Source organism: Hyla sarda, chromosome 7 (genome assembly GCF_029499605.1).
Source record: "Hyla sarda isolate aHylSar1 chromosome 7, aHylSar1.hap1, whole genome shotgun sequence".
NCBI lineage: Eukaryota > Metazoa > Chordata > Amphibia > Anura > Hylidae > Hyla > Hyla sarda.
In genome coordinates, this window is record NC_079195.1 from 206,372,290 (window position 1) to 206,386,979 (window position 14,690).

Genomic DNA, 14,690 nt, shown 5'->3' on the forward strand with positions numbered 1-14,690 from the left:
GATACAATGACAAAAGGTAATGATATTATTACAACAGTGATTATAAATACCTAAAAAAAACACACACACACACACCTATAGATCACAGACATATATAGTATCCTAAAAATATAAGATTATAAAAAAAATTATAAGAATTAATAAAAGCACGTACCCCTTCATTACATAACAGGACTTCCTTTTATCAATTCATTGAAACTGAATTAATTTATTCTTATACATTTTTTTTATAATCTTATATATTTTTAAAATGCTATATATGTCTGTGATCTATAGGCGTGTGTGTATTTTTTTTTAGGTATTTATAATCACTGTTGTAATAATATCATTACCTTTTGTCATTGTATCTAGCAAATGCTTGACCCGAGCTGAATAGTTCTTGTTCAAGCGGAAAAACGACATGTTATGGTTTGTTGGTTACCTACAGTGGGAATCAAAAGTTTGGGCACCCAAGGTAAAAATTTGTATTAATGTGCATAAAGAAGCCAAGGAAAGATGGAAAAATCTCCAAAAGACATCAAATTACAGATTAGACATTCTTATAATATGTCAACAAAAGTTAGATTTTATTTCCATCATTTACACTTTCAAAATAACAGAATACTAAAAAATGGCGTCTGCTAAAGTTTGGGCACCCTGCAGAATTTATAGCATGCACTGCCCCCTTTGCAAAGCTGAGACCTGCCAGTGTCATGGATTGTTCTCATTCATCATCTGGGAAGACCAGGTGATGTCAATCTCAAAGGTTTTAAATGCCCAGACTCATCTGACCTTGCCCCAACAATCAGCACCATGGGTTCTTCTAAGCAGTTGTCTAGAAATCTGAAACTGAAAATAGTTGACACTCACAAAGCTGGAGAAGGCTATAAGAAGATAGCAAAACATTGTCAGATGTCAGTATCCTCTGTTTGGAATGTAATTAAGAAATGGCAGTCGTCAGGAACAGTGGAAGTTAAAGCAAGATCTGGAAGACCAAGAAAATATCAGACAGAACAGCACGCAGGATTGTGTGAAAATCAATTCAATCCCCATGTTTGACTGCACAATCCCTCTAGAAAGATCTAATAGACACTGGAGTTGTGGTACACTATTCCACTATAAAGAGATACTTGTACAAATATAGTCTTCATGGAAGAGTCTTCAGAAGAAAACCTCTTCTACGTCCTCACCACAAAAATCAGCGTTTGAACTTTGCAAGTGAACATATAGACAAGCCTGATGTATTTTGGAAACAAGTTCTGAGGTTAAAATTTAACTTTTTGTCCGGAATGAGCAAAGGTACGTTTGGAGAAGAAGGGGAACAGAATTTAATGAAAAGAACCTCTGAAAAGAACTGTTATGCATGGGGGTGGATCAATCATGCTTTGGGGTTGTATTGCAGCCAGTGGCACAGGGAACATCTCACGAGTAGAAGGAAAAATGGATTAAAAAAAATGTCAGCAAATTTTGGATGCTAACTTGATGCCATCTGCGAAAAATCTGAAGTTAAAGAGCAGATGGCTTCAACAAATGGATAATGATCCTAAACACACCTCGAAATCCAAGGGGGATTACATCAAGAGGCGTAAACTGAAGGTTTTGCCATGGCCTTCGCAATCTCCTGACCTCAACATAATTGAAAATCTATGGATGGACCTTAAAAGAGCAGTGCGTAACAGACAGCCCAGAAATCTCATAGAACTGGAAGACTTTTGTAAGGAAGAATGGGCAAAGATACCTCAAACAAGAATTGAAAGACTATTGGCTGGCTACAAAAAGTCTTTACAAGCTGTGATACTTGCCAAAGGGGGCAGTACAAGATATTAACTCTGCAGGGTGCCCAAACTCTTGCAGACGCCATTTTTTTGTTTTCTGTTATTTTGAAAGTGTAAATGACGGAAATAAAATCTAACTTTTGTTAACATATTATAAGAATGTCTAATCTGTAATTTGATGCCTTTTGGAGATTTTTCCATCTTTCCTTGGCTTCTTTATGCACATTAATACAAATTTTTACCTGGGGTGCCCAAACCTTTGATCCCCACTGTATATATTTGTGAATTGTTTTTTATTTGTATGAACCTGATGAAGAGGCCAGTTCAGGCCTTGAAACGCGTTGTTCTATAGTTTAATAAACACACTATGCAGCACTGAATTAAAGGGGTACTCCAGTGGAAAACTTTTTTTTTTTTTTTATCAACTGGTGCCAAAAAGTTAAACAGATTTGTAAATTACTTCTATTAAAAAATATTAATCCTTACAGTACTTATTAGCTACTGAATACTACAGAGGAATTTCTTTTCTTTTTGGAACACAGAGCTCTCTGCTGACATCTCTGTCCATTTTAGGAACTGTCCAGAGCAGCATATGTTTGCTATGGGGATTTTCTCCTACTATGGACTGTTCTTAAAATGGACAGAGATGTCAGCAGAGAGCACTGTGCTTGTGATGTCAGCAGAGAGATCTGTGTTCCAAAAAGAAAATAATTTCCTCTGTAGTATTCAGCAGCTAATAAGTACTGGAAGGATTACAATTTTTTAATAGATGTAATTTACAAATCTGTTTTACTTTCTGGCACCAGTTGATTAAAGGGGTACTCCACCCCTAGACATCTTATCCCCTATCCAAAGGATAGGGGATAAGATGTCAGATCGCGGTGCCGCTGCTGGGGAGCCCCGGGATCCCTGCTGCGGCACTGCGCTATCATTACAGCACAGAGCGAGTTTGCTCTGCATGTGATGACGCGCACTACAGGGGCCGGAGCATCGTTACATCATGGCTCCGCCCCTCGTGACGTCACAGCCCGCCCCTTTCAATACAAGTCTATGGGAGGGGGCGCGGCGGTCGTCACGCCCCCTGCCATAGACTTGCATTAAGGGGATGGGCCGTGATGCCACGAGGGGCAGAGCCATGACGTCACGCGGCTCCGTCCCCTGTATCTTCCGTCATTACGCACAGAGCGAACTCGCTCTGTGCTGTAATGATAGCGCAGTGCCGCAGCAGCAGCGCGGCGATCTGACATCTTATCCTTTGGATAGGGGATAAGATGTCAAGGGGCAGAGTACCCCTTTAAAAAAAAAAAATCCTTTAATACACGACCAGCATCCCTAGAGCACTGTGGATAGGGGATAACATGCCTAGGAGTGGAGTACCCCTTTAAGTACAAGTTAAAAAAAGATAAAGACTTTGCATTGACTTTCTATAAGATTATCATGAGTCTTATTTTATCTAAACATTTAGTACTGGCACCTTTACAGCCTAGGAGAAAGCTTATTAAGAGTTTTAATGCACAGATATAAAAATCCTCTCATTGTTCCAGTTATTTATGTTGGGATACCTGATAAGAATAGAGATGTGTTCTAAAAATGACAGATTTGGACGCCTGACACCAAACGCCGCCGAACAGATCATTTACTTTTTTTTTTTACATCTAAAGGCCCCCGGTTCTTAGCCTTCTGCGAAAGAACAGATAACAGCTTTGCTCATCCAAACACAAAAATAGTCAATTCCCCAGAGATCCCTTCCCAGAGGACGCAGGAGAACAGAGTCTGCTGACGCCCAATGGCGAATGATCACGTTTCATTCCTAATAGACAGTTCTGCTGGGATCAAACTAATGGCATTTCTGCAACATTGTATGGATAGTTGTGTCTCTGTAGGTTAATATCGGTGCTGCATCTGTCATGCTTGTGTTTTATGAGTTATGAATAGCTATCAATCATGGGCGGAATGTAGCGAAGCATCTTGTAATTCAAAATGAATTGTAAAAAGGATTGGGGGGGGGATGCAAAGTGATGCGGTTGCTTCAGTCAAGAGCAGGAGGGGTTGTCAAGTCACAGTCAAGGGCATAGATCCTTTTATTGCCTAAACAGTTGTCCCAGACTTACTTTGGTGATGCTGCCGTTTATCTATAAAGCTGGGTTTCCACCTTTTCAAAAAACACCTAAAAAAAATGCTGCACTGCATTTTATTTGTGAAACACGCCTCAGCCAAATGTCAGCTGCAAGTCTACAGGGATTTATGAAATGCCATACTGACTTGGCGATTTTGTCTTTGGCGTTTCTTTGCATTTTTGGGCAATTTTCAGAGTCGCATGTTCAGACTGTGGCAAATCTTTCTAGCATTTCTAGCATTTCTCAGCATTCGCTACAGAGATAGAAGTCTATGGGAGAGAGAAAAAGAAACGGCATCTAAACGCAATGGAAGTTTTGCCTTTGGTGTTTTTTTCTGACATATTTACATCATTTTTTTTTAGAGTTAAAAAAAGGGATGGCTTCAGAAACAGGAAAAACTGCCCAAGGATAAAAAAAAAGCACAATTTCCACATAAAGGCAAGAAACGCTTTTTCCATTTTAATTTTTTTGAGACAAAAAGGCGCTGACAAAAGAGCTCCAAAACCACCACTTTACCTGGATATGTTCCCTGTAAACCACCCTGCATGATTTGTATGACTCGTGTGGCCTCTCTTGTCTTTTATGGCTGCTCGATATTCTTCGTCATCCTTCCCTCCCCCTTGCCTACATTTCCCAGAAATCATTCTGGATCTGCTCTGCCATCCAGCTTACTCTCTGAGTGCAGCCCCCACCCTCCTGCTTTGATCAGCAAATTCAGTGTCTAATGGGCTAAGATTAGAATGCACACACCTCCCAGCACTAAAGAGAGCATGACTCATCAGTGCAGGGCAGAAACCACATGGTCTGTGTATCTGAGGAGGGTGGGGGTTGCTTTCAGAGAGGGATTTGGACAGAGACAGAGTGGATGGCTGGATGATGTAATTCCCTCACTTCATGCATGTAAGTGACAACCAAAGAGGGGACACTGTTGTATATAGCTAATGATATTTTTAGGGACTCTTGATACTGATCTACTAACCATTAGGGTACATCATAAAGGACTGAGTAGGTGGAACCAAGGTTCAGTCTCTGGTCAAGTGCATGGAGCCTCCACCCTAGACATCAGTCCTATCAGGCAAGAGTCCTACTTGTGGGTATAGTAGCCTATATGGGGTCCAACCCTAGAGCAGGGTTTCCCAACCAGGGTGCCCTCAGCTGTTCCAAAACTACAATCCTGATGCTCCACATTCAGCTAGTGATGCACCAGAGGCAGGAAGAGCCAAAGGCTCGTGAAGATCAGAGCACGGAAGCAGACCAGCATGGCATCAGGAGTCCGAGTGGCGGCCAATCAGTGACCCGAAACCACTCAAACCGGGATTTCAGGAGTGTTACATGCGGCACTTAGTATTAGGTACTTGTGTGGTGGCCCAGTACGGGAGGTGTTACCCCCATGCTCCTGCTGTCCTGTCAGGCAGACTCCTTCAGTGTCCCCAAGGCCCCCTGCACTTGTTTCCCCTTTGTAAATATGTTTTACCATGTAAAGTGTTATAAAATGTAATGTTGCTTTAAGAGTTATACCATGTGATATGTCATGTGATTGTTACCCAGGAGGTACCAGTGACCAAGTGATGCCAAGAGTGACCTATGGGCTCCCTGCTAGTCTCCCCCATATTAGCCCTGGGTGGAGCTTCTCTCTCTTTCCTTACAAGTCTTTGCTGGGGTACAGTGCAGTCGCCTAGTGTCTGGGTCCAGAGTGTTGGAGACCTCAAAGTCCAGTCCTGCAGCCACCATCAAGTCAAGTAAGATAAAGTCACAGCTTTATGAGTCAAGTCAGGTCAGTCCTTGTCATCTGTAAAGTCAGCGTGGTCTGCATTCAATTGTCCAGTCCTACTACAAGTCCCAGCAAGCCCTTAAGGTCTCTGCATCACTGGTCACCTCCTTGGGCCCTGGCTGAACTGTATAGACTTTACCAACTGTCTACCCTCAGTAAAGCTACCGTTGTCCGTAACAACAGAACAATGGAATAGCCTTCCTGCAGAAGTGGTCGTTGCAAATACAGTGAAGGAGTTTAAACATACATGGGATAAGCATAAGGCTATCCTTCATATAAGAAAGGGGCAGGGACTATTCATAGTATTCAGATTATTGGGCAGACTAGATGGGCCAAATGGTTCTTATCTGCCGACACATTCTATAACTTGGCGTCGGAGTCTTTATTTCCCCCATGCCTAGCCCAGGATCCAGCGGTATACCTTCGGGTGGTTTTAGGCTAAACCACGCCCTGGCGTCACGAATACAAGGGGTTAATGCCATCTGCCCCTAGGGTAACAACATCTGCCCTCCTCACACCCTCCTACCACAGTAGGATAGTACCTTTTTTGATTTTTTTTATGTCTAGAATGGACATTTGTAATTGGAAGGAGTAAATTAAATAGCCTCGCCCAAAACAAACCTGTACCCAGGCATCCATGATTCCTATAGTCCAACAACCTTTTTAACTTTTATGCAACAGAGTTAAAGGGGTACTCCACTGGCCAGCGTTCGGAACTAAATGTTCCGAACTCTGTTTTCGTGCTTTGGGGGTCGGCTATGCCCCCTCGTGACATCACAGCCACGCCCCCTCAATGCAAGTCTATGGGAGGGGGCGTCACGCCCCCTCCCATAGAATTGCATTGACGGGCGTGGCCATGAAGCCACGAAGGGCCTGGCCGACCCCCGCAGCGCGAAAATAGTGTTCAGTTTCGAACGCTGGCCAGTGGATTACCCCTCTAAAACCCTAATTTTACGCTTCCTTCCCCTTTTAGAAAAGTTGTCATCTATATCTTGAAGTAACTAGCATCTGCACCACTTTAATCCCAAGCATTTGTGCTGACTCCTGATCCTTGGTCAAGTAGGAATATAAGCATGATCCGGCCAATACATTATTGTGTTCAGATTGAACCTGGTAAGCGGCAGAGCTCTGATTTATCATGATACGAGACAGAAATAAAACACCTTCCTTTTAACACAGCGAAATCTAAAGATTTACTTAATCCCAAATTGAACTCACAACATGAACTGTAAGCAAGCAATGAGGCACCGCTGGAAAAAAATAATGATTTGCTATATGTTTATTTTTGTTACCGGATAAAGAAAACTCTATCAGTTTCAGGATACGAGGTTGATATTTAGCTCCAGTGGATAAAAAGTTATCTAGGTTCTATCATGTAATTGCGGAGCATGGATTATATAGCTTTTACCGATTGCAAACTTCAAGGTCAAATTCATTTATATTTAATATTGTTATTTTATGTGTCACTTGTATATTTATAAATGTTCAGTACTGGCAGCAGGGGGTGCACAGGCAAAAGTCACACCTGGGCCCGCACCTAAGGAGGCCCAAAGGCCGCTCTGCCTCATAAGAAGACACCAGTATTATAAACAGTACATGGTACATGGGGCCCTATTACAGATTTTGAATTTGAGCCTCACTTTACAACTCTAACCAGAAGAGTGGGACTGCCATACCTGAGGGTCCACCTATACAGAACATGTGCATGTCCACTTTTATAGAGTACCTGTCGTCAACAAAATCTTTTTATATAATGTAGATAATACCATTATATGTATATTTGTAATATACATTGGTTCAAAAATGTGTATATTTTTGTCCCTGCAGCTATTGTCTGTGTGTCTCTGTGAGGACACCAAATACAGGAAGTGAGGGTGGACAAGCAGGGCTCTGTACACTGAGGACAAGCAGGGCTCTGTACACTGAGGACAAGCAGGGCTCTGTACACTGAGGACAAGCAGGGCTCTGTACACTGAGGACAAGCGGAGCTCTGTACACTAAGGACAAGCAGGGCTCTGTACACTGAGAACAAGCAAGGCTCTGTACACTGAGGACAAGCAGGGCTCTGTACAATGAGGACAAGCAGGGCCCTGTACATTGAGGACAAGCAGGGCTCTGTGCACTGAGGACAAGCAGCGTTCTGTACACTGAGGACAAGCAGGGCTCTGTGCACTGAGGACAAGCAGGGCTCTGTACACTGAGGACAAACAGGGCTCTGTACACTGAGGACAAACAGGGCTCTGTACACTGAGGACAAGCAGGGCTCTGTACACTGAGGACAAGCAGGGTTCTATACACTGAGGACAAGCAGGCTCTATACACTGAGGACAAGCAGGGCTCTGTACACTGAGGACAAGCAGGGCTCTGTACACTGAGGACAAGCAGGGCTCTGTACACTGAGGACAAGCGGAGCTCTGTACACTAAGGACAAGCAGGGCTCTGTACACTGAGGACAAGCAAGGCTCTGTACACTGAGGACAAGCAGGGCTCTGTACAATGAGGACAAGCAGGGCCCTGTACACTGAGGACAAGCAGCGTTCTGTACACTGAGGACAAGCAGGGCTCTGTGCACTGAGGACAAGCAGCGTTCTGTACACTGAGGACAAGCAGGGCTCTGTGCACTGAGAACAAGCAGGGCTCTGTACACTGAGGACAAACAGGGCTCTGTACACTGAGGACAAGATTTACTTAATCCCAAATTGAACTCACAACATGAACTGTAAGCAAGCAATGAGGCACCGCTGGAAAAAAAAAAATGATTTGCTATATGTTTATTTTTGTTACCGGATAAAGAAAACACTATCAGTTTCAGGATACGAGGTTGATATTTAGCTCCAGTGGATAAAAAGTTATCTAGGTTCTATCATGTAATTGTGGAGCATGGATTATATAGCTTTTACCGATTGCAAACTTCAAGGTCAAATTCATTTATATTTAATATTGTTATTTTATGTGTCACTTGTATATTTATAAATGTTCAGTACTGGCAGCAGGGGGTGCACAGGCAAAAGTCACACCTGGGCCCGCACCTAAGGAGGCCCAAAGGCCAAACAGGGCTCTGTACACTGAGGACAAACAGGGCTCTGTACACTGAGGACAAGCAGGGCTCTGTACACTGAGGACAAGCAGGGTTCTATACACTGAGGACAAGCAGGCTCTATACACTGAGGACAAGCAGGGCTCTGTACACTGAGGACAAGCAGGGCTCTGTACACTGAGGACAAGCAGGGCTCTGTACACTGAGGACAAGCGGAGCTCTGTACACTAAGGACAAGCAGGGCTCTGTACACTGAGGACAAGCAAGGCTCTGTACACTGAGGACAAGCAGGGCTCTGTACAATGAGGACAAGCAGGGCCCTGTACACTGAGGACAAGCAGCGTTCTGTACACTGAGGACAAGCAGGGCTCTGTGCACTGAGGACAAGCAGCGTTCTGTACACTGAGGACAAGCAGGGCTCTGTGCACTGAGAACAAGCAGGGCTCTGTACACTGAGGACAAACAGGGCTCTGTACACTGAGGACAAACAGGGCTCTGTACACTGAGGACAAGTAGGGCTCTGTACACTGAGGACAAGCAGGGTTCTATACACTGAGGACAAGCAGGCTCTATACACTGAGGACAAGCAGGGCTCTGTACACTGAGGACAAGCAGGGCTCTGTACACTGAGGACAAGCAGGGCTCTGTATATTGAGGACAAGCAGGGCTCTGTACACTGAGGACAAGCAGGGCTCTGTACACTGAGGACAAGCAGGGCTCTGTACACTGAGGACAAGCAGGGCTCTGTACACTGAGGACAAGCAGGGCTCTGTATATTGAGGACAAGCAGGGCTCTGTACACTGAGGACAAGCAGGGCTCTGTACACTGAGGACAAGCAGGGTTCTGTGCATTGAGGACAAGCAGGGCTCTGTGCATTGAGGACAAGCAGGGCTCTGTACACTGAGGACAAGCAGGGCTCTGTGCACTGAGGACAAACAGGGCTCTGTACACTGAGGACAAGCAGGACTCTGTACACTGAGGACAAGCAGGGCTCTGTGCATTGAGGACAAACAAAGCTCTGTACACTGAGGACAAGCAGGGCTCTGTGCACTAAGAAAAAGCAGGACAGTGTGCACTGAGGCTCTATAACACACTCCTGCCTCATACATCAGGATGATTGACAAGCCAGGAGTCTGCACAGAGCCCTGCTTGTCTTGCCCTCACTTCCTGTTTTTGGACTCATCATAGAGACACACAGACAATAGTTTCAGGGACAGCACTTTTTCACCCAAAAATATACACAATTTTTAATCAATGTATATTACAAATATACATATAATGGTATTATCTACATTATATAAAAAGTTTTTGTTGACGACAGGTACACTTTTAAAGGATAGCTATCATTATTCCAAGCTTTTAATCTTTGGAGGTCCAGGCACTGAGCCTCTCACCAATTGCTAAAAGGAAGAGGCACATTGCTGATCTCAGCAATTCTGCCCTTTTATATTTTAGCAATTAGATAGTCTCAGCACCTCAACCCCCAAAGATCAAACATTAAAAAAAAAAAGGTTTTTACAAGTGATAGGGATCCTTAAACTACATCCTAAATTACATTTGTACACACAGGACACATAATCAATATGGTCAAATAGTTTTCTTTTCTTCTTTTTTTTTTTTTTTGTGAATCCCATCCATATGTCTCATTCCCTTGATGATACTACACTATACTTTAGAGAAACACGTCGGGAGGGCACTAGGATAGCATTCTACTTTTTGAATGCAGTAAATTTAGGCTAATATGACTGGTGGTGTTGTGGAAAGTTCAGACTCTCACTCCTCACATAAAGTGACTTATACAAAACCGTAATTTGATTGTATAGAAAAAAAACTGAACTCTGAAAAAAGTGTTACATCACTACATAAATAATCACTGTTATAAAAAAAATCACATGTTGTACTTAGTGAACAGACTCATAATGTAAGTCTATAGGGCCATCTAGGTCTCATAGGCACAGAGCGGGGAGAATTGAGCACAGCTACCCGCTTCTTTCCCTGCCGGTACTCCTCATCAGTCGGGGTCTGAACACTTAGGCCACTTTCACACTATAGAATTCTCCATTTTAAAGATCCGTTATAATAACTAGTGATGAGCGGCATATGCCCTATTCGGATTCGGGATATTTTGCGAATATATGGACAAATATTCTTCCTATATTCGCAGAATTCGCATATTCCATATATTCTTGGTTATTTTCGCTTTGCATAAATGTGCATGCGCGCATTTAGTGACGATATTCGCGAATATAAGGATATTCGCGAATATGAGGATATTCGCGAGTATGAGGATATTGACGAATATTCACATATTCGCATATTGTCATATTCGTGAATATTCGCTCTCCAGTCTAATACAGTAAATAGTATAGGAGCCTTCTTTAGAACACAAGTTGGAAGCAGGAAGGGATGAGATCACTGTGATGTGTCCTGTGGGGGAAAAAAAATTACGAATATTCGTAATTGCGAATATGTAGCACTATATTTGCCATACTCGCGAATATGTGATATTGGCGATAAATATTCGAATTGCAAATATTCACGCTCAACACTAATAATGACCTGTTAACATAACCATTAAAAACGGCATTCAATATTTCTCCCGTTACTTTCTCTCGTCACAAAATAACGTCCGTTATTAATAACGGGCTATGACGGGTTAAAACGGGTAATGTAAAAATCCCATAGACTATAATAGGATTTTGTAACCGTCGTTTAACAGACGTTTTTAATGGTTTTGTTAACGGGTCATTATAACGGATCTTTAAAACGGAGAATTCTATAGTGTAAAAGCGGCCTTAGACCCTGACTGATCAAAACGGAGAATTGATTAATGCAAACAAGTGTACTAAGGATACTCGGCTGGCTAGTTGCCATATTGTGATGCCAGGAGTGTGGTATAAACATGTGTACATTAGAGCTGGGCGGTATGACCAGATATGTATATCACGGTATTTTTGTAACTTATGGCGGTTCTACAGAATATAACGGTATCCCCCCCCCCCCAAATCATATGACCCACGAGCACTGTTCTGCTTCTCCCCCCCCAATTAATTATCAGCCCAGCGCTGCGCTGTCCCCATCGGGGAACTACTCACATGTCACCCGCAAGCGCTGCCCTCCTCGTCCTCCTGTTTGTTGCTGGCCGCCGGTGCTGGAATTCTGTTCTGTATGTTGTATCCCTATGCCCGGGCTGCAGAAGATAAACAAAATAAAATTTAACGCACCTTCCTACGTCAGCCTCACACTCTTCCTGGGGACGGGAACATCGGAGAGCTGTCAGCCTATCACTGGCCGCAGCGATGTTCCGCCTCGGCCAGTGATAGGCTGAGCCCACTGTCATGTAAGAAGCCGGCCGGCTTCTTACATGACAGTGGGCTTAACCCATCACCGGCCGAGGCGGAACATCACTGCAACCAATGATAGGCTGGCGGCTCTCCGACGTTCCCGTCCCCAGGAAGCAGGTCCGGACTGACGGGGGAACATAGGAAGGTGCGTTAAAGTTTATTTTGTTCATCTTCTGCAGCCCGGGCATAGGGATACAACATACAGAACAGAATTCCAGAACCGCGGCCCGCAACAAACAGGAGGACGAGGAGGGCAGCGCTCACGGGTCACATATGATTAGTTCCCCGATGTGGGGACAGCACAGCGCTGGGGTGATAATTCATTCCCGAGGGGGAGGGACCCAACCGGTATTGCGGTATGGGAAAAATTCATATCATGCAGCACAAAAATTTCGGTATTCGGTATGAACCGGTATAGCGCCCAGCACTAGTGTACGTGGTGATGTTGGTGGTAGTTGTCTTGATGACAATCTCACTTACCACAACTGGAAATCAAGGGGTCATTGGTCTCCAAGCCCTGGGAAAGATATCCTGAAAAGCAGAGATTTTGGATAGCCACATTTAAAGGGGTATTCCGGGTTTATACATTTGAATAGGGGATAAGATGTATGATCGCAGACCCCTGCGGTCATACATCTTATCCTCTATCCTTTGAATAGGGGATAAAATGTAGAAACCCGGAATACCCCTTTAAAGTTTACCGAACAAGTTGCAGGACCAACGTACATAGGTAACGGTTCAGATGGCAGAGACAAGGTTGCAGTAATCTGAACTGTTACCTATGTACTTTGGTCCTGCAACTTGTTCAGTAGTAGTGTTGAGCGTGAATATTCGAAACACAAATTTTTACTGCAAATATCGGCATTTAGCGATTTCGCGAATATTTAGAATATAATTATATAAATATAGATATTTCGTAATGACGAATATCAGTTTTTTTTCTTGCAAATATGCAAATATTCGCGAATATCGGCACTTCCAGTAAGAGAACACTGATCCCTCCTTTCTTTTAAGGGAAAGACATAATCGCGCGTGCGCACTATGCAAATTTTTTTTCATGGAAATAAAAAAGAACAAACATAGCGAATATGCAAATTTCGCGAACATAGGACGAATATTCGTCCATATATTCGCAAAATATCGCAAATTCGAATATGGCCCCTGCCGCTCATCACTATTGAGTAGTACTTTTGACTTTACCCTGACTCAACATACACTTGACTGGTTCTGACTGGTGATGACTAGAGATGACTGACAGACTAAACTTTGGCGCTAGCATTCCTTTCGTCCGGCTTTTTGACTCGGAGGCGTACAGAGTTTCTGTCCTGGCTTGTCCCTACTCGCAAAACTCTGGGGGTTGCTTGGCTGTAGACAATTTAGCTAGACACGGCAGACACAAGCTGGCTTCTTAGCTTACAGGGTTCCAATAGTCGTGTATGCTGCCAGAGTCTTCATGGGGGCAGTCCGTAGAAAAGTCTCTCTCCTATGTTTCCATGGGCGAAGCCTTACTACTTCAGGGTATCAGACTGAGGGGCCCCAGATGCAAATCTGTCATGGGGATAGATATGGCCCTGAGGATTCCCACACCTTGATCCAAGTGCTAGTCTTGCTATGTTTTTCTCAGCTTCAATTATTTTTTTTTTTCCTTTTTTATTTTTTTTTTTTTTTAATAATGAAAGCGTACCTTTCATCAAAAAAACTTTCGATATTTTATAGATTAATGTATGCAGAATAACTTTCCAATAGCATGTTATTAAAAAATATGCTTCTTTCTATTTAATTTTCCACGTTGAAAAATGACCACTAGGGGTCTCCCTACCAGTCCTTTTCTTTTATAGATTTCAGACTCATGCTGGAGTCTTAAATCTCAGACTGCAACCAGAACACAGACAAGCTCAGCACTGCTCACTGCCAGGGAGCAGTGCTGTGCTTGTCTGTGTCCCGGCTGCAGTCTGAGATTTAGGACTCCAGCATGAGTCTGAAATCTATTAAAAAAAGGACTGGTAGGGAGACCCCTAGTGGTCATTTTTTCAAAGTGGAAAATTAAATAGAAAGAAGCATATTTTTTAATAACATGCTATTGGAAAGTTATTCTGCATACATTAATCTATAATACATCAGAAGTTTTTTTGATGAAAGGTACCCTTTAAGTAGAAGGCGGCCATAAAAGAAATTAACTAAAGACAGTACAAAAATAATCACTCTTTTGGCTTTGAAAAGTCCACTTATTAGCCTTAAGAAAAGTATAATGGTTCCGCAAAGTAATCAGAGAAACAATAACTTGCTAAGGTGCTTTTTTCCCGTTCCTTTATTCCAATCTTTTTACAGCCATCAACTTGCGCCTACTGTAAATGACAGGCGGTGACCCCAGAACGGTCCTTCCAGCTGTCCTGTTACCAATCCCCAGGTGCTGTCTGTCAGCGCAGAACTTCAATGTAAAAGCTCTTAAGAATAAAAAAAAAATTGTCTCACTTAGTCCACACTCCGAGAGTTAGAGCCTCATCAAGCGCAAAATAACAAATATATACAACGTCAGCTCTACTTTATTTGTAAAAACGTATTGGGATAGCTCCCTTTGCACAAGGTCCGGAAAATGGTGGCAGGGTTGGTGTCCTCTATACTTCACTAGTAGTGTTGCTCGCGAATATTCGCAATTCGAATATTAT

The 14,690-nt window shown here is 43.1% G+C and overlaps 1 protein-coding gene across 2 annotated transcripts in view; it reads left to right on the forward strand.

The window, feature by feature from the left end:
* Nucleotides 1-14,690, forward strand: part of LOC130283237 (cytosolic carboxypeptidase 6-like) — a 1,802,518-nt gene that overhangs the window by 1,562,110 nt on the left and 225,718 nt on the right. The gene's annotated exons all lie outside the window — the stretch shown is intronic.